This window comes from Mytilus trossulus, chromosome 6, assembly GCF_036588685.1.
Source record: "Mytilus trossulus isolate FHL-02 chromosome 6, PNRI_Mtr1.1.1.hap1, whole genome shotgun sequence".
Classification (NCBI taxonomy): Eukaryota; Metazoa; Mollusca; class Bivalvia; order Mytilida; family Mytilidae; genus Mytilus; species Mytilus trossulus.
In genome coordinates, this window is record NC_086378.1 from 30,131,355 (window position 1) to 30,151,471 (window position 20,117).

Here is a 20,117-nt window from a genome sequence, read left to right on the forward strand (position 1 = left end):
TGAGTGTGGATGATTGTGACTCTATTCCAGGAACTCTTGAAAAAATTTACTCTGAAAATTTTCAGAGGGTATTTGGTAAACATGGAGATCTTTCCAATGAATTCATATGCCTTTTTGAAGTTTTATGTTCATTGCAAAATCCTGTTGATGAAAATAAACTTTTCGGTGTTGCGGGTTTGAAATCTGAAAAAAACCAGAAGTAAAGCATGTCGAATTTTAGGTAACGAACTTCGTCATTTCATCAAGATATCGAACGGTTATATTTCATTTCAGCATAAATCAATCAGTGACTTCCTAACAGATTCTTCAAGAAAACATCTAAACTTTGATGTTGATTTACAAAATGGCCATAAACTGTTTGCGAAATATCTACTAAATGGTTTGAACCTGTCAAAGACGGACAACCTGGTACAGATTGTATACCATGTAGCTGTGTCCCGAGAAAAAAGACGAGCATATAATGTTTAGATATGTAAGAGAATTGAAGGGTGATCGAATTTCATTTAATTCTACGTATTTGAATTTAGCTGCAAAACAAGTAAATTGTTACGAAACTCTTAAAGTATTTATTGAATTGATAATACCGAACATACGTTATCCAGATAATCAAAGATTCGCTGCCAACCATCAGTGGATAAAGAATGCATTATCTGAGGCAGCATTCATTGCTGCTCAATATGGAAACGAAAAGTCTTGGTTGGCTCTTCTCGACCACAAATCTGATATAATGTTTACACATCTTAATGCTTCACTATCCCTTGATCTCGTTTTGAATGTAAGATATAGAACAATTTGTAAGTATGAACTATTTTGCAGCTACAATATGTTACATATAGCAGCACAGCGTGGATATATCAAAATAGTGAAAGAACTATTACGCAGGAACGTAAAATTACTTTATCAACATGCTACTATGCAAATGAACGCATTTTACTTGGCTGCTGAAAATGGGCATGTTCATGTATTACGGGAGTTTCTTAAATTTAACAGTTCACTGGCAGACTCTCATTCATTATACTTAGCCTGTGAAAATGGACACGTCAGAGTTGTTGTTCTTTTACTTAACTATGTTAAAGAAAAATGTTTGCCGTGTAACGTCGACATTTCTTGGAGACCAAGTGTACAGATCGTTGGGGAGTCAACAACGGGACATTTATCTTATAAGATACTTCATGCATTCAACCTGACAGATTTGACAGATCGAAAAAATCTAGAGGCATGGAAAACGAAATTGGAGGATACGAGATTGATTACTTGTGATACACCCTTAAATGCTGCTGTAAGAAATGGACATATTGAAATCGTAAAAATTGTAATTAAAAAGTGTGTCAGAACCGTTAATTGCAGTAACTATGATGGGTAGATTTCTCTTTTTACGGCTGTGAAATATAATCGAAACGAAATATTCAAACTTTTATATAACTTATCAGATGTATCAGATAGATGTAAAGGCATATATATTGACCAATCAAAACTTACAGCTTCCGAATTGCAAATAACAAATTCAATGAAGTGTCCAGATTATGCCAGAGTTGAACATTTATTAGCTACTTATGATAATACAGCTCATTGAGTTCCTTTTTAAGAAAGGCACCGAAATTGGGAATCAGCAGACGGAGACGGTTGTACTTCTCTGCATTACGCTTTTTGTCATGGAAGTTACAAATTTGTAAATTTCTTTATATTCGAAGACAGACTCCCTTTAAATTTGACATCCAGATCAATCAATGGATCTACACCTTTCCATTCGGCAGCAGCTTGCCAGTCAAATATACTATATCAGTACCAACAGAAGTTCAATTGGAGAAAATTACCCACGATACCTGATCTAGTAGATAATCAGAGACATTCTATCTTACAATACGGCTTGAATAAATCAATCAGCGCTAATGATGTGATAAGAATTGACAAAATTGGTAAAGATTATTTTACATTTTCTCTATTTGAAGTAGTTTCAAGTTTTCATCATAATTTACTGCATAATGATAAACGAAATAACAATTGTCTTCATTACGCCTCGAAAGCAGGAATTTACTTGGCATTTTCAGCGATTCGTGAATTTAAAATCCTACCTTTGTTATTAAATCAACGCAATCGAAACAATCGAACACCTTTGGAGATCGCATTTGATACTTTACCTAGGCAGGAATCTTTTGAGGCAGTCCGAATTTCTCACAACTGCAATCTTACGGATGTTTTTGTTGTTGATTGTAAAGCAAACGTCTCTGTGCTACTATCCCCACACGAATATGCGATTTTAGTCGTGTTCCAATACATATATAATAAAGGAAGTTTTTCGGGGTTTGATATAGGAGAACTACTAGAGATATCGATAAATAAATCACGAATATATCCGATTCTTATTATGAAAGTATATGCAGAGCGGGAATTTCAACACGTTCTAGAAATGTCTTCCAAAATACCATTGTTATTATCCAAAACTTATTCGCCATATATTACCGAAATACTATTGAGCACAAAGAATGCACTGCGATGTGACGGGAGGAGAAGTGCTATTCATGAAATATTACACAACGACAGGAACACCCAATGGACATTTCATCCTCTCACTTTTCTTAATCCTCTATTTCATAAATACTCTGTAAAATTTCTAGATAAATTTTTCGATAACCAAGGGTACAACTTACTTCAGAGATCTGTTATGGGGGCACATTTGAAGACGATAAAATATTTAATCGATCAAGGAATGGACCTTTACCAACTGTCTAAAGATAACAAAACAGCTCTGGAAATATGCATCTATAATTCACCATATACAGAAAATGGTATTATACCGACATATAATACCCGTGGTTCACGATTTCATACAGTTCAATATGTATCATCACTTAAAAATCAAAGTATACATAGACAATAATAGTGCATTGACTTGACATATCAACGATATAAGGATGAGGCTTAGAAACGGGAAAATGCGAGGCTGTGCCGACCATTTCCACGTTTCGGGCCGAATCCTTATATCGTTGATATGTCAAGTCAATGCACTATTATTGTCTTTATACTGCAATCTAAAAAAACATTTGCAATTGTTGTTTAGTGTGTTAATGTTATTTATTTGATTTAAATATTTGAAAAAATCCCCCTTTAAAAAGGCCTCATATCACACAGGCAGAGAAATATACAACACGATGAAATGTACACCATTCGTGACCTGTTGAAAACTGCAATCAATGGTGAACGAATTTGTTTGTTTACAGACTAAAATATCAACAATAAACATAAAACATAATGATTTATAGGTTGTAAACAAAAAATATTAATAAGTGAGATATGTTTTCCCAAACATTGTAAAAGAAACAAGTTTGAGTCGTTAAACTCATCGTTGTTTACATTGGTAACAAGAACAGGTTGAAGAGGTCGTTTGAATAATTAAATATAATTTCGACAATTTCTATTTAAATATTCATGAGGAAAAGTGATATCAGCTCAGTGACTGTATATGACATAGAAATATACGGTCAACGCATTTTGACTGCTTAAATAGAACGAGTGCAGTATGAAGAACGACAGCAGTCGTCTTATAAGTTTTGATGTAACAGCAAAATTCTTTTGAACACTTATGAGAAAAAAGGAAAGTTTATAATGAGTCTATTGTGTGATTTTAAAAATAACAAAGACCTTGGATTAATACATATCGCTGCGGCTAAAGGTCTTTTTATTTTTTTTGCAAAAAGTAGCCGACATCTATGGATTAGATTATTTATATATACGTTGTGAGGATGAATATGGAGTAACTCCTATGTATATTGCACATATATATAAACAAAAGAAAATCGTCAGTTGGTTGAAGAAATTGAAACTTGATATACAAAGACCCGATAAAAGATCAGAAAGTGTTTTACTTTTTAATATAATAGATAATTATGATACTCGGGGAGATACACTATGATGAGAAAATTGATGATGTTCGGAGTTGATGATAAGGACTTTTATTATTTACAGTTACTTTCATTGGTAAGAAAGGAAATGAACGTGATTAGGGATAATACACCAGAAATCTTTTCCAGTTTATTCTTCGATGTTTATGGAAAACAACATGCACATTTTAGTAAATTGAGAATGCGATCAGAAATGCATCGCGATTGGTTGAAACAAACTCAAATTCGCTTATCAGACGATTTCAGCATATTCTTTAAATACAAGACAAATCTACTAAACCAGAATGTGATGTACAATTGCTGGGCAAGATATGTAAGAACGCTGTAAATCTATCACAAAAATTATTGTCTAAAAGTTTAAATTGACATGGAAATAAATGGAGAGCAATTTTCAAATTGCTTTTTATAGTCAATAAAATATCAAACTGCAATGGTAAAAATATTGAATAAACAAGCCTATGAAAGGTATGAATAAAAGTTGAATGAAACAAATGTGGCTAAAGATCCAAATTGTATTGTTTTGCCAAAAAGAGGCAGAAACATGAACATGTATTTTGAACTATGAGAGTTTTCTAACATTCATTGATGAAATGATTTTTTTTCAAGGTATGAATTTTCAATGTTACCATAAAAGGTTTTCTATTTGCGTATATAACAAAATCCTGTAGGGGATGCTGTATATTTGATTGATCTGCAAATAAAACAATGTTTTGAACTGCGTATATAAAAAATGGTTTAACACGACAGACAGTGAAAGGTAAAGTAAAGTGTTTATACAGCAAACGAAAAAGTATTGCTTTGAAGTTAACAGACAAGATACTTTTGACAAGAGTAAATGATTTTGGCATACTTTTCAGTGATTGATCAGTAATTTTGTATAATGTGTTTGTGTACATAGTTTAGTAAAAAATAAAATTGTCATATGATTTATTGGCTCTTATATGAGAAAATTGTATATATTATTTTATCTGTGCAAATTGAAAACCGAATCAAAATAAAAAGCGTTTAACATGAAAAAAGAATCAATCTCTGATTACTTTTTTATTTTTTCAATTATTTTTTTTGTATGTGTGTTTTATAAATCTACAGATATACTTTAAAAAGATATCTCAACATTTTACCACCAAAACAACACAAACTGTGCTTCTGATGTGTTAAATAATTATGTTACTCCACTCTCCTCTCGAAAGACTTATTCTATTTGTTCTAATTATTATGTTTTTCACCATTACGATCGAAATTCTTATCGTATTTGTTCTGATTATTATTTTTGTTCTCCCGCCACCTCTATTCTTTAACATGTAGATTTTGTTTCGCTGTTGTCAGTTTAATTAAATACACAAAATTTAGCGAGTAATCCAAAGAAATAAAAAAATATATATAACAATAATTTAGATCCAGTAGCCAAAATTGTTAAACTGATAAAAAAAAATCAAACACAGGAGAAATTGACAAACAGATAAAGTTACACAACTTCAGTTACCAGACCTAAAAAAAATCATTTTGTATAACTTGTGTTGTAGGCACTGAATATATATCTATATGGTCCGGTACCTTCTGATTGATTTTTTGGGAAAAAGTACGAAATATTCTTTAACAAATGTTTGGCTCATTAATTTCTTGCCCAAGCAATGCATGGTGACGTTTAACAATGTCTGATTAACAGATACAAACTCTTAGATATGATACGATAAGAATGTATACTATAAACACAGATGAAATTGGTATATTGCTGCTATGGTGAGGAAAATCAATAATCTATATTGAAATCATCTCGTATGTCAGATTTTAAAGTAGAGCTGTTGTCAAAATTGAGGTAAATTTCATGAAATGAGGCAGTGTTTCTTTAATTTCAAGACATTTGTTGTTGCTTTATATCAAGTTTAGGATGATTTAATAATGGGACCCTATCAGAAAAGTATGGATTCATAATGTAAAAAAATATTATCAATTTACCTTTATGTGCAATTAAATAATTTAGTCTCTTTGATCATCTTGTTTTGCAAGCATCTGAAGGAACCCAATCTCATATGAATATAAGAAAAATTCGGCCAAGGAAATGCACAGTTTGATCCCACAGGAATGTGAAACGGTTATTCCATAATGTTCAATCAACTCGTGATGGCGTCCGTAAAATTTACGAAGGGATGATTTCAACTTCACCATTTGGAACTCTTGGTTTAATAGTTTCCTTATGAGCAGCAATCCTCTATCAAAAAATCAAAAAAGTTCTATCTCCAAATTCAACATATATGTTGGCAATGAGAAAATCTATCAAACTAATTACTTGTTCCTCGCTGTATTCATTATATTTATGTATACAACCAAAATTACACAGAGCATTGCAAAGGAGGCAAAGAAGCAGCAATTCTACATTGCCTTATGGTCAGAATAGCGGAATAGAAAAAGAGCTATTCAAATATCAACATATTAATGTTGAAAATAGGAACTGTAAAATTTTCAATTTGAAAATTATCACTACAGTCAGCTTTACGGACGTTATTGAACCTGTTGTTAGGTGGGAACTTTTTGTCAATGTTGAAGATCTTACAGTAACTGTAAAGATGACGAACAGCATTTCAAGCATTGTCCCTCTAAATGTCGTTACTCTAAATTAAGAAATGTTTCCGGTGTTATTATAATTGCGTAGATAGAGACGAAATATTTTTCTCAACAATACGATGTCACATTTAAAATTTTGATAGCACTATATTTGTCAGTGATTTCGGAAATTGCAATATGATTAATCTTGAATTTTGGAATTTGGTAAGCAATAACGACAGATGCTGCATGTATATATTTTTAAAATTTCAGTATTCCTTGAATTTCTTTTATATGTGTATCAAGGGGGTCGATTATAAATTCTTTTTTCCTTTAAATAAGTTACTGTAAACGAAACGGTGTTTTATTGTTTACAATATCAATATATGAATTATTTTCTATGGGAAAATGATATTATGACTAGAACAGAAAGTTTTAACAAAAAATAATGCACACATACATTTGTGTGGTATAAAAAACATATTTAAACTTTTACAATTATATTCTTTTACCAAAAAAAAACAAAAAAACAAAGATAGATAACTTCTGGTGTATTATCTAGATATTCTTTAAAGAAAATTCCGAATTGTAAAACTTAAATATATATATATATATTTAGAAAAACGTAAATACATACGGAGTTTATATATGACAAATCTAAAGCTTACAATATCACAAAACATAATAATAAAATGAACAAATGTTAAACAATTGGGATATCAGATATCCTTCATAAGTATGATCACGATGTAAAAAGAGTTATATCAATCTATTCTGATTAAAACTATAACAATATTGAAATTCATACAATACGCCAGTCAAAACTGAATAGCATAGAGACGATTGTACAATTCTATTCATTTTTAAACAAGACGTAGGTTAAATAGCTATATAAAACATCTGGATATCATTAGGCAACACTCTTTCTTTTAAGGGCGCTGGATCATTACGAGTAACGATACATGTACACAATAGATTAATTATATAAACGCCTAAAAAATGTACAAAACAACACCAATAATGATAATAAATAAAAGAAGCATAAAATGTAATTATCTATAAATATTTCAGATAACAGTATAATAATGAAGTAAAAATGAGAATGGAAATGAAAATGGAAATGGGGAATATGTCAAAGAGACAACAACCCGAAAAATAGCAGATAACAGACGAAGGCAACCAATGGGTCTTCAACGCAGCGAGAAAATAAATCACACTGATCTATTCAACGTGGGTTTAACTGTAACAATCTTGACATTTATACAATTAAAACCATTAAAATCAAACACAAAAACTCTTGTACAATTCTAACATTTCAAAAATACCATATAGCTATATACAACTGAGACTGCACAGATATTCTTCAAATAAAAAAGTAATGCGCGATACGAACAAGTACACTATTATAATTTCAAAGGTGACGACAGTTAAGATGTTACAACAACGACTGCGTAGAAGTATGTTCCCAATAAAAAACAATAACCTGTCTAAGCTTTTATAATTCTTCAAATTTTACAAAGGTTAAGCAATTTCAACAGAGGCACTGAAGATCTCCAATAAATGGCAGTTTGATATTTATTAAAGAAAATTATAATGAATTTTGACAAAGCTAGGTTAAGTAATTATACGTGACTGCTGACTTGGACATTCAAAATGAATAGAACCCTGCAATTTAAACTCAATGAGGATTTTAGAGTTCACAAAGGAAAACAAATAGCAAAAGTAATATGTGTAGTAATATGTATCATAAAACCTTTATATATTCTTAAAATTTCACTGCATGGCTTTTATGTCGTTTTAAAATTCCAAACATATTTAACATTTTCATATTCAAAATGCAGTTAACATTTATGGTTTTTTAAATGACATGATATTCCCTGATTGTTACTTTGGTTGATAAACAAAGGGAATTACTATCGTTAAAAATAGCGAGATGGGAACCAGTACCTACAGAAATTGTGTCTAAGTTGTCTTGATGTAGGCAAATCCAGAAATACTTACAGACACACCAAATTTATTCCGTTTTAGTTTAAATTTTAAAGGTTGTTACAGTTATAAAACTGGACGAATAAGGTTCAATTTTCTTGAATTTTTGTATAAGCCTCATAGCATTCTCGATATAGGAGTATTCAATATAACAGACTAGTCAAGCAGTAGTCAGAATATTGGGCCATGTCCTGTTTGCAGTCGGAGAGTATATCGTTAACTACAAACGCAACCTTAGTAAGCATCATAAGTAGCATGTAACACGTGAACTAAAAAACTAAATACACTCAATATCAGAACTGTTGTCATTGTTCAATGGCACTTATTATTATTTATGAAAAAGTATAAATATTATTTCAATAAATTTATTTAATCAGCTCCCGAAAATGACAAATATGAAATAATTAAATAAACAAAAAATAGCGGGCTGATGTGCAAAATAATAAACGAAAAACAATACCTTTTTGTTCATAAATTGCTTATTTCCGAAAAATATATTTCAACATCATCGATACAATCTTTTAAGTCAGCTGGTTATTTTGAACAGTCGTACTTTTTTCAATATTTTTTGAGTGGAAATTTTTTTAATTTTAGAAACTTTAGAATAGAAGGTGCTGTTACATTGATAACTAGACCTCATGTGCAGTTATTTTACACCGTACAAGAATTATATATCCCAAATAGAGCTAGTTCACCTTTTACTTGTAGTTAGAAAAAGACCATGGAAAAAAGGAAATATGCAGTCATAAAATTATTAAAAATGAGGTCAGGTACAATGGCCATTTACAAGACAAGAGGCATATAGAGACAAAATAAAAATATCAATCTCCGACATTTTCAGCTTTCTAAAAATAATTCACATCGGCGATGGGGTAGAATCCATCGTTTCAAAAGATCAAAATTGACAACATAACTTTTTTTTAAATAAATGTAAATAAGTTAAACTCTGTAGTTTATTTTCCTTCCACATTGGCAAATTTACTAAGTATATACTATCTAAAATTTAACAGACCATATTTGTCAATTTTGTATTTTATCAAGGTGTTTCTATTTTCAATACACAGTTTGTACAACACTTGAGCTTTATCTATATTCAATTTTCGCTTTTGTTCATATGCAATTTTATAATGATAGAACATATGTAAATTGTTGATTCGGCGAAAAAGTGTTTGATTTAACCACAACTGATGCAGTTCAGATCGCATTTTTAATTTACCAAAATGTCTGTAATGTATTCTATAAACATCATCAAATAAATTCGAAACATATAATGTATTTTCACCATTTGTATTCCGCTTCTTATTGACAGACGACAGTAACTGTCGATAATAAAAATGTTTATCATCATCTCCAAACAATTGCAATTGTCTCATCATATAGTATGCTTCTTTCTGCATAACATTATGGCAAATTGATTTGTAACTGTTTGATAACAAGAAAACATTCATTAATTTCTTATATTTAGATGGTAAAATATGTAATTGTAGATTGACGATCATAGTTTTAAGCTCAGTAAAATTGTTCTCCAAAAAAATGGCGTGTAATATAGCATATGTTTTATTATTAAACATCCACGTATGATGAATTGGTACATGAATATATTTAGCACTACATTTTAAAATTTGGTTTCGTATTATTCCAGTGTATTTGAATCTATACCTAAGGAGGCAAGTCCAATCCCGCTCAACCGGAGATTTATAATTATCTATCATGTTAAAAAGTAATACATCTTCCAAATCTTTATGAGGTCTTTTTATTTGGAGTCTTATTATTTTTCTAAACCAACGGACAACTTTTGATTGATTGTAGATGTCCGCAATATAATTAGGTGCGACTCCAAATTGATCCTCGCAACGCAAATATTTTAAACCATAGATTTCACTTGTCGATTTCAAAAACAATAAAAGCCCTTTAGCCGCAGCAATGTGTGTTAATCCAAGTTCTTTGTTATTTGAGTCACACAATTGATTTCTAATAAGTTGCCTTTTACTTTCATCAGATTTTATCATATTGTACAAGAGAAATGTTGCTGTTTCATCAAAACTTATAAGACGACTGCTATCGTACTGTATACCTTGTTTTTCGTCCGATGACACAATCTCAATTGTTTGAAAACGTGAACCACTTGTATAGTAGTTTGGTATAACACCATTGTCTGTAAAGGGTGAATTGTAAATACATATTTCTAGAGCCGAATTGTTATCTTTTGACAAATGCCAAACGTTCATTCCTTTACTGACTAGATATTCTATCGTATTCAAATGTCCTCCCATGATTGATCGATGAAGTAAATTGTATCCTTGGTCATCAAAACATTCATCTATAAATTTTGCAGAATACTTTTTAAAAATAGGATTAAGAAAAGAAAGAGAATGAAATGTCCATTGAGTGTTCCTATCGTTATGTACAATTTCATGAAGAGCACTTTTCTTCCCATCACAATGCAACCCGTTAATAGCGTTCGGAAGTAAGTCTATAATATGTGGCGAATTGGACTTCGATAGTAGAAATGGTATCATAAAAGACTTCTCTAGAACGTGTTTGACTTCCTGCTCTGCATATACTTTCATAATAAGAATCGGGTATATTCTTGATTTATTTATGGAGATCTCTAGTAGTTCATCCATATTTACCTCAGAAAAGTTTGCCTTTTCATGATAATACTGGAACACAGACAATATAAAATATTCATGTGGTGAGAGAAGTACCGAGATGTTTGCTTTACACTCAACAAAGAAAACTTCAGTCCAGCTGCAGTTGTGAGGAATTCTAACTGCATCAAAAGATTCCCGCCTAGGTAAAGAATCAAATGCCACTTCCAAAGGGGTTCGATTGTTTTGATTGCGTTGATTTAATAACAAATGTATGCTTTTATCGAACATTTTTATGTCCTTGATAAATGAAACTCCCAAGTAGTTTCCTGTTTTCGACGCATAATGGAGAAAATTGTTGTTTTGTATATCTTTATGCAGTAAATTATGACGAGAATTTATAACTACTGAAAATAAAGAAAACAAGAAATCATCATCCCTAAATTTCCCAATTCGTACCAAATCATCAGCACTGATCGATTTATTGAAGGCGTATTGTAAAATAGAGCGTCCCTGATTATCCGATACATGAGGTATAGGAGGCAGCTTTGTTTCATTCAGCTTTTGATAATATTGATGTAGTATGAACGAATGACATGTTGCTGCCGAATGAAATGGAGTAGAGCCATTAACTGATCTAGAAGATACATTTAGAGGAAGTCTTTTTTCGAATATAAAGAAGTTTACAAATTTGTAACTTCCACGACAAAATGCATAATGTAGAGGAGTACAACCCTCTCTGTCTACTGATTCCCAGTTTCTGTAACCTTTATTGAAAAGGTATTCAATTAAATGTAAATTATCATAGGAAGCTAGTAAATGTTCCACACCTGCATTATCTGGACATTTCACATGATTAATGATTTGTAGTTCGGAATTCGTAAGTTTTGATTGGTCAATGGAAATGCTTTTACATTTATGAGATACATTTGACATGTGATACAACAGTTTGAAGATTTCGTTTCGATTATATTTGGCTGCTGTGAACAAAGGAATCGACCCATCATAAATACTGCAATTGACTGTTCTAGCACTTTTTGCAACCAAACTTTTTACGATTTCTATGTACCCATTTCTCACGGCAGCATTTAAGGGTGTATCACAGGTTAACAATCTGAAATCCTCATAGGATTGCAAAGCTGTTTTGTGTTTTATGCCGTTTTCCAGTTTTAAATTTAATTGAACTAATATATTTTCATCTGCGAGTTGCACAAGAGAATAATCTGGAGTTCGTCTCCAAGAAATATCTACGATACAAGGTACACATTTTTCTTCAACATAGTTAAGTAAAAGAGTGACAACTTCTTTGTGTCCATTTTTAGATGCCAAGTATAACGAATGTGAATCTGCAAGAGAACTATTAATGTTAAGAAAAACTCGTAATACATGAGCGTGTCCATACTCAGCAGCTAAATGAAAAGCATTCATTTGCATAGTATTATGTTGATAAAGTAATGTCAAATTTCTTCGTAATAGTTCCTTAACTATTTTGGTATTTCCACGTTGTGCTGCGATGTGTAACAAATTATACTCGCAAAATAATTCGTGCTTACACATTATTCTATGTCTTTCGTCCATATTAATAACATGTAAAGAGTTACGATGTACATACATTATATCCGATCCATGGTCAAGAAGAACGAACAATGACTTTTCGTTTCCGTATTGAGCGGCAATAAATGCTGCATCAGACAATGCACTCTTTAAATGTGTAAGGTTTACTATTGGATCATCTTGATGAAGTGAATATGGAATCAATTTAATAAATAATTTTAATGACTCATAACAATTTAAATCTTTTGCTGCTAAATTCAAATACGATGTAAAGTTATATCTTATATTCTCACTTTGAAGTTTTCTTACAAATCTTAATAATATATTCTCATACTCTGAATCGTTAGACATAGCTGTATGGTGTACAATCTCTACCAAGTTATCCGCCTTTGAAACTTTCAAAGAATTCAGTAGATATTTTGCAAAACGTTTATGACCATTTTGTGAATCTACATAAAAACTTAAATGCTTTCTTGAGGAGTCTGTAAGGAATTCACTTATTGATTTGTGCTGAAAGGAAATAAAACCATTCGATATCTTTATAAAATGACGTAATTCATTTCCTAATATACGAGATGCTTTTCTTTTTAATTCTTTTGATCTAAGACCAGCGACGTTGAAAAGTTTGTTTTCGTCAATTGGATTTTGCAAGGAACATAAAACTTCAAATATGCAAATGAATTCTTCGAACAAGTCACCTTTTTTACCGAATACTCGTTCAAAATTTAGCATATATATTTTCCCAAGACTCTCTGGAATAACATCACAAACCGCTGTTATTAAGTCCTTACAGTACTCGAGATATAATTTAACCTGGAGAAAATTTCTTCCGGAAATCTTTGTAAGCTTAACTATTTCTGCATTTGTCATCTGCCTTGCTTTTTCAAGATATAAACGTATGTCTTGTAGATTCTGTTGTTCATATATCTGAAGATCAATATGTTCAAGTTCTTTGAATTTGTAAAGTAATCTTTCTATATTTCTAGATGTGATTAAAAACTGGAAATTATCTGGAAAGAATTGAATTTTTTTATACAATAAATCGGCTAAATCAGTTCCTCCAGAGGTTTCGCATTCATCAATTGCGTCTATGATGATAAGATACTTCCGAACATCATTTTTTTGTTTCAACTTATTCAAAACGGAAAATTCTAAACAGGCTATTGGATCTATTGAACATTTCCCGTACAAAAAGTCTAACGCCATATCATCTGACAGAATGGCATTGCCAATCTCCGGAATATCTCTCACGACTGCCCCTGCTAAATTACGAACAAAAACCTCGGGTTTTGACGATAAAATCAAGTCATACCGACATATGTGATACACAAGTACTTGCTGCCTTATTGAATACCATATGGACATCGGGTCTGCACATACAATATTAGACACTATGGTTGATTTCCCGAATCCCATGTCTGCTGATACCAACATTCCTCTTTTGTCAGTTCCATTTCGAGTTTGTATCTTCTGATAAATCCACGATCTTTCGATTTCACTTTCGTTGCTTTTTTCCTCAACATATGCATCAAAATCTAAATCACTTTTCCAATATTCATCAAATCGTACGCTTAGACAACCTGTAATTAAAACTAAATTTAATTAAAAAGCTAAGTAAATAGTAAAAGCTAGCTTGTGACATTAAGTGTGACACTTAAAGTCCAATAACTCTATAGTCAAACTTCAGAATGGTGTCTGCTGTACCCCTATTTTTGACATTTTGCTTATTATGTCTGTTTGTTTTGTTTACACACAATAGTCAATATATGATGGAATTTAATGCGACTGTTAAACAAGTGAAAGGTATAGCTAGCTTTAAATCATGTTTAATTCACCCCTTTCTACACAATAAAATGCCTGAACCAAGTCATCAGGCATATGCCAGTTCTTATCCATCGTTTGATGTGTTTGAGCTTTTGATTTTGCCATTTGATTAGGGACTTTCCGTTTTGAGTTATCTTCGGAGCTCAGTATTTTTGTTATTTTACTTTTTTTCTGAACGAAGAGGAAGTTCCGTTTTTTGTTCATGGTGTTGCCATTTTTCCGCCTTTCATTTTCCCCTCTAATCAACGTCAATGTCAGAGATGAATTTAAGTTAAATAAAACAAGAATGTGTCCCCAGTACACGGATGCCCAATCATCACTATCATTTTTTATGTTCAGGGGACCGTGAAAATGGGGGGATCTTTAATTTGGCATTTAATTTAGAAAGATCATATCACGGTGAACATGTGTACTAAGTTTCAAGTTGATTGGACTTCAACTTTATCAAAAACTACCTCGGGAACTACCTCGGGACGAACGGATGAACGAACGAAAGGACGCACAGACCAGAAAACACAAGTTAGACAAATGAAAACTGTGCCATGCTGACGGTTGAGGTCGTTTTGTTACTTAAGACTGACTAATAGAAAATGTTCTAAATTTAAAAGGAAAATGTGATTTATGAATCCTTAAAGTAAACAATTAAATCTGCTTTGTCAATTTAAATCAATAATGACTAGCCACGATGTATACATCGATGATTTATTGGTGAAAAAAATGGAATATATAATTTGCTACACTAAACTTAAGAATAAGATATCACTTAAACGGTTAGGAACCTAACCCTCACTATCACGTGCGAGCTTTTTTTTTATACTCCAATTAGTATCTGAAAATCAAATATCTTTTGATGACGACGACGACATCGCCATACTTTAATACAAGCTCTACTTTTTACGTATAAAGACGCATACCGTATTATAAGTTTATAATTAAAAAACGAAAGACTTACGACATGATGTGTATAATACAATTCCCGAGACTTTTTTTTTACACACATGAGCCAACCACACATGTTCGTACCGTATTGAAATTAAACAACAACACACATCTACAAAAGAGGGACGACAGATACCAAAGGGACAGTCAAACTCATAAATCTAAAACAAACTGACAACGCCATGGCTAAAAATGAAAAAGACAAACAGACAAAACAATAGCACACATGACACAACATTGAAAACTAAAGAATAAACAACACGAACCCAACCAAAAACTAGGGGTCATCTCAGGTGCTCCGGAAGGGTAAGCAGATTCTGCTCCACATGTGGCATCCGTCGTGTTGCTTATGTAATAAGAAATCCTGTAAATAGTCTAATTCGGTAGGTCACATTCATGAAAGGGAAGGGGATTGCAGTTACGACGTAAGGAACATATCCGATATCATTTGTGAAACGGTTATTACATAACGGTCAACCAACTCGTGATGGCGTCCGTAAACTTTACAAAGGGATGACTTCAACTTCACCATTTGGAACTCTTGGTTTAATAGCTTCCTTGTGAGCAGCAACCCTCTATCAAGAAAATCATGAAAGGAAATACAAGCACGGGAATATCGTATCAATTGGGAGATATATACCCAGTATGCAGGTGCTGCTGGAATGTTGCTACTTAGAAATGGAAGGTCACAATTGGAAAGCTGAAATCATCTCTTTTGCCGTAAAGTTTTGTTTTCAACCGACCCTAATTGTTAATTTCTAGGTGTAAGTCAAGATAAGAAGCCGACTTAACTGTATCTGTAGTATCCTTTATCTCTAGTTCAATGGCATAAATGCATTCCACATAGTTTTTTTAGTGAAAGAACATCTATATAGCGGAGAGTAGAATAAAGGATATTGCTAACTTCTTATCTTTCTTCCTAAGAAGTTCCTGCATGAAGTCAGCCTCATAATAACAAAGAAATAAGTCGACAAGTAGAGGGGAAAAGTTTGTTCCCATTGGAATGCCGACAGTCTGTTGAAAAACACGTAATAGTCACCAGTAAAAAAAGAAGTCTTGATCTCAAGTAGAGCAGAAGAAATAAGAGTCCTACGAACTTGAAGGTTTCTGTTGTTATTTCAAGCAGTATTTATATTATAAGTTATATGGTTCGCTACTGACCCCCTACGGATCCATAGAGGGTTAGTAAAATCCTATGGATTTTATTCACCCTCTATGGATCCGTAGGGGTCAGTAGTTAATCGTATAACGAATTACGCTGGACTTTTTTCTGCTGCGTTTTGTTGAAACACAACAACATTAATAGATGACGTCACCATTACCGCGTCACGAACCCCCTATGAAATTACTAACCCCCTACGGTCTCATAGGGGGTCACCACGTGACGGCGTTAAACCAATCACAACGTGAAAATTTAGCCGCGGTACGATAAATGACTTTATTCATTTTTAACTAAACAAATTAAAGTAGGCCTGTATTAGTTTATCTCGAATGTTGAAAAAAAAAAAAAAAACAATTATATTTATCGATTATGTCTCATTGAAATGTTACCTATTCTAAAAGGATTTTTTTTTTATTTACATGTATATATTGAATTTATGTCGAATTACATTGATTATTAACATGTGTATAATTTATCATAATATTATATAATATTTAGTAAGTGGTCATGGTGATACGGAAATGAAAATCATCGGAAATGAAAATAACCTCCTTATTCCGTTGTTATTTAATTTCAACTAGCTGTCAGCGTTCACGTTTTGATTGTTTAACACTTGAAATTTTAGGGCAATGTATGACTTACATCCGGTATGGGTTTAATTGATTGTTTTTTTGTCTGTACAATAGACAAAAATAATTCTTCTGAAAATGGTTAGTACTGTTTAGGGCATACGATACAGTTTCAGGGGAGGTAATGACGTTTCTAACGTGAAAAGTTAATTTGAAGATCGGATTTTTTTTTGCCGGTTTTGATTGTAAATAACTAGAAATCTAGATTCTAGATGTTTTATGAAAAATGCATTTCGGTTGAGGAATGCAATTAATATGCAAGAATCATTATATGTAGATAAGTATGCCTTTTATCGTATTTCAACGATTGTTATTTAATATTTCCACAAACTGCAGCTTGAATAAAAATCTCCGTGACCCCTACTATCTTATAATTCTATATTTTTTATATAGAACCCTTATACCCCTGTACAGTAGTTATTGGTTTATTTAAAAAAAAAATTAGATTTGAACAAATATATAATTGTTCTACGATACAGTCTACAGTTATGACGTCATGTTTTAGCATTACGTCAAATCCAGATAACGGTTACAGTGTCAAGTTTTATTTTGCAAAAAACGGAAATGTTCCTGCATCAAAACCCCAAAGCCTCAATGTATTGTCCCTATCCAACTGTGTGCAGATTGAAGTCAAGCCACCATATATACATCAGCTTAATATTACAACATTATTAAAAATTTTAGCTTTAAAGAATTTCAATACTGTATACGGCTGGTGTTAACCAGTGAATTTTAAGATTTCATCTTTGAAATTATATCCATATCAGCATAAGTTCATAACTATGAATGGAATTTTGTGTAAAAAATTCAGCATTTACGCTAATTATTTGAATTTCCGATCGATATAAATTCAGACAATTCATATAACATAAAACGACAGCTCAATAAAGAATAGTACAGTCAACCCTGTTTTAAAAGACCACTTAAGGGAGAGCAAAACAGAGGTCTCTTAAGACAGGTTGTCTTTTAATACATGTTCAATTTATTTCAAATGTACTACAGAGGGATCTAAAATTGATGGTCTTTTAACCCATGTGGTCTCTACAGCAGGTTTGACTGCATACATTATCTATTTTTACCTTTATTTGGTTCTGTATCTCTAGACACCAAACCGCACATTATCATAAAGGTGCTAAAAGCTAAGAAGAGTTCAAAAGGTAGACACGTTTGCCTGCGTTTTCTCTTATTCATGATCGTTGGCGGCTCTGTAAATAGTTTAAGATTACGTAGTTGGTTGTCAAGACGTTCATATAGATGCAGATTTGTCATTACATTTTCCGGACTTTTTTCAATTGTTTCTGCAGTGTTCTGAATAATTGCCACTATGTTTTGTACGTTCTTATTTTCAAATATTCTCCTGGGTACTTTTTTTGACATTTTCATTTCTTCCAATATGTTCAAATAAGTTTTGGAGCTCTGAGTGCAGGCTATATCAGGTATTTTCAGTAATGCTATACAGTAGCTAAAGCACTGAGATTTTTCAACATCGTGTACAATCAATAGATGATTATGAGCAAACAGAGTATTCCTTGCTCGTTGAATATCTGCGATTAAGTTGTCATTTATAATTATGTTAAATACTTTCAAATTTCTACAAAGAGACATTAAAGCGCAGAAATCGTCAAGTACTCCTTGTCGGACTGAAGTGAAATCCTGAATAAAGACTTTAGAAGCTTCTTCATAGGAAAAGGGAAAGTCTATTGTGTCTAATGTATTCCATTTTATGTTATCCCAATGTTTCCTGTGCCTATTAAGCTGGTGGAGTTCTTTCTTCCAACTTTGACACGTAGTGCACCAACGTGAAAATGTATTACCATATCGTCTGCTACAGTTATGAAGACATTGACCCACTGCACACTTTTGATTTATATTTTGATGTAATATTCGAAGGTTTCCATGAACGAAGTCTTGTAATCCGTCAACTGTAAATTTTAAAGCAAAAGCAACTGATATATAATTGTCATTCAGATCACCATTTATTTGTTTCATCGTGTATTACTTCCCTGTTTAGAAAGTGAGTGGATATACGTCTCTGTTATCGAACAAAACAAACATGATAACCCAGATAAAATATAATATATATCTAGTAGGGGATACAAATATGTATTTACACCTTTACTATTTAATTCCTATTGTTTCCATTGTAGTTTTCTTTTTATAAATTTTTTTATAATGAAAATTTTGTGAGTTTCTAGTGTTTTCTTAAAACTACATGATATTCATATGACCAAAACGCCAAGAAATTTCCATTATCATTCATGGTGTGAAAATAATACCTTTTTGACATCAGTTTTACTTTTGAATTTTTCCGAAAAACAAAGGATTATCTTTTCCCAGGAATAGATTACCTTAGCCGTATTTGGCACATCTTTTTAGATTCGGGTCCTTAATGCTCTTCTGCTTTGTACTTGTTTGGCTGTATAACTATTTTCTCTAATTCTATGGAAATTTATCCCTTTGCGAACCCATTGTATAAAAAAATTTAATCAACGTGTGGTTGCTGGTGATCTCAAAAGATCATTGGATGATTTTAAGAGTCATGACCTTTTTAGCTAGCTGGATGAATCAAAATTTGATAACAGGTGTTAATGAAATTGACAACTTCGTGCAATGTGAAAGGCACTCGAAGGGATTTTTCGGTTAGCAAAAAAAGAAAATGTCTTTTTAATCATTAGAGAAACAGATTCTTACATAGTTACTCGTGGATTATCGGATTTATCCAATCTCGATATTTAAATTTTAAATTTTAAAGTCCTCGCCGAGGCGGCTCGGACTTTAAAATTGATAATTTAACTATCTCGATTGGATAAATCCGATAATCCACTGGTATCAATGTAAGAATCTATATTTAATCTGAGTGTCACTATGTGTCATATGTAGACGAAACGCGCGTCTGGTAAATCGATAAATATTTTCGAAACTAGAAGCAAACGTTCGTTGACATATCAATGGTACATCAACTATCTGGGTGGTGTTAATAAAGTCTGAGTAG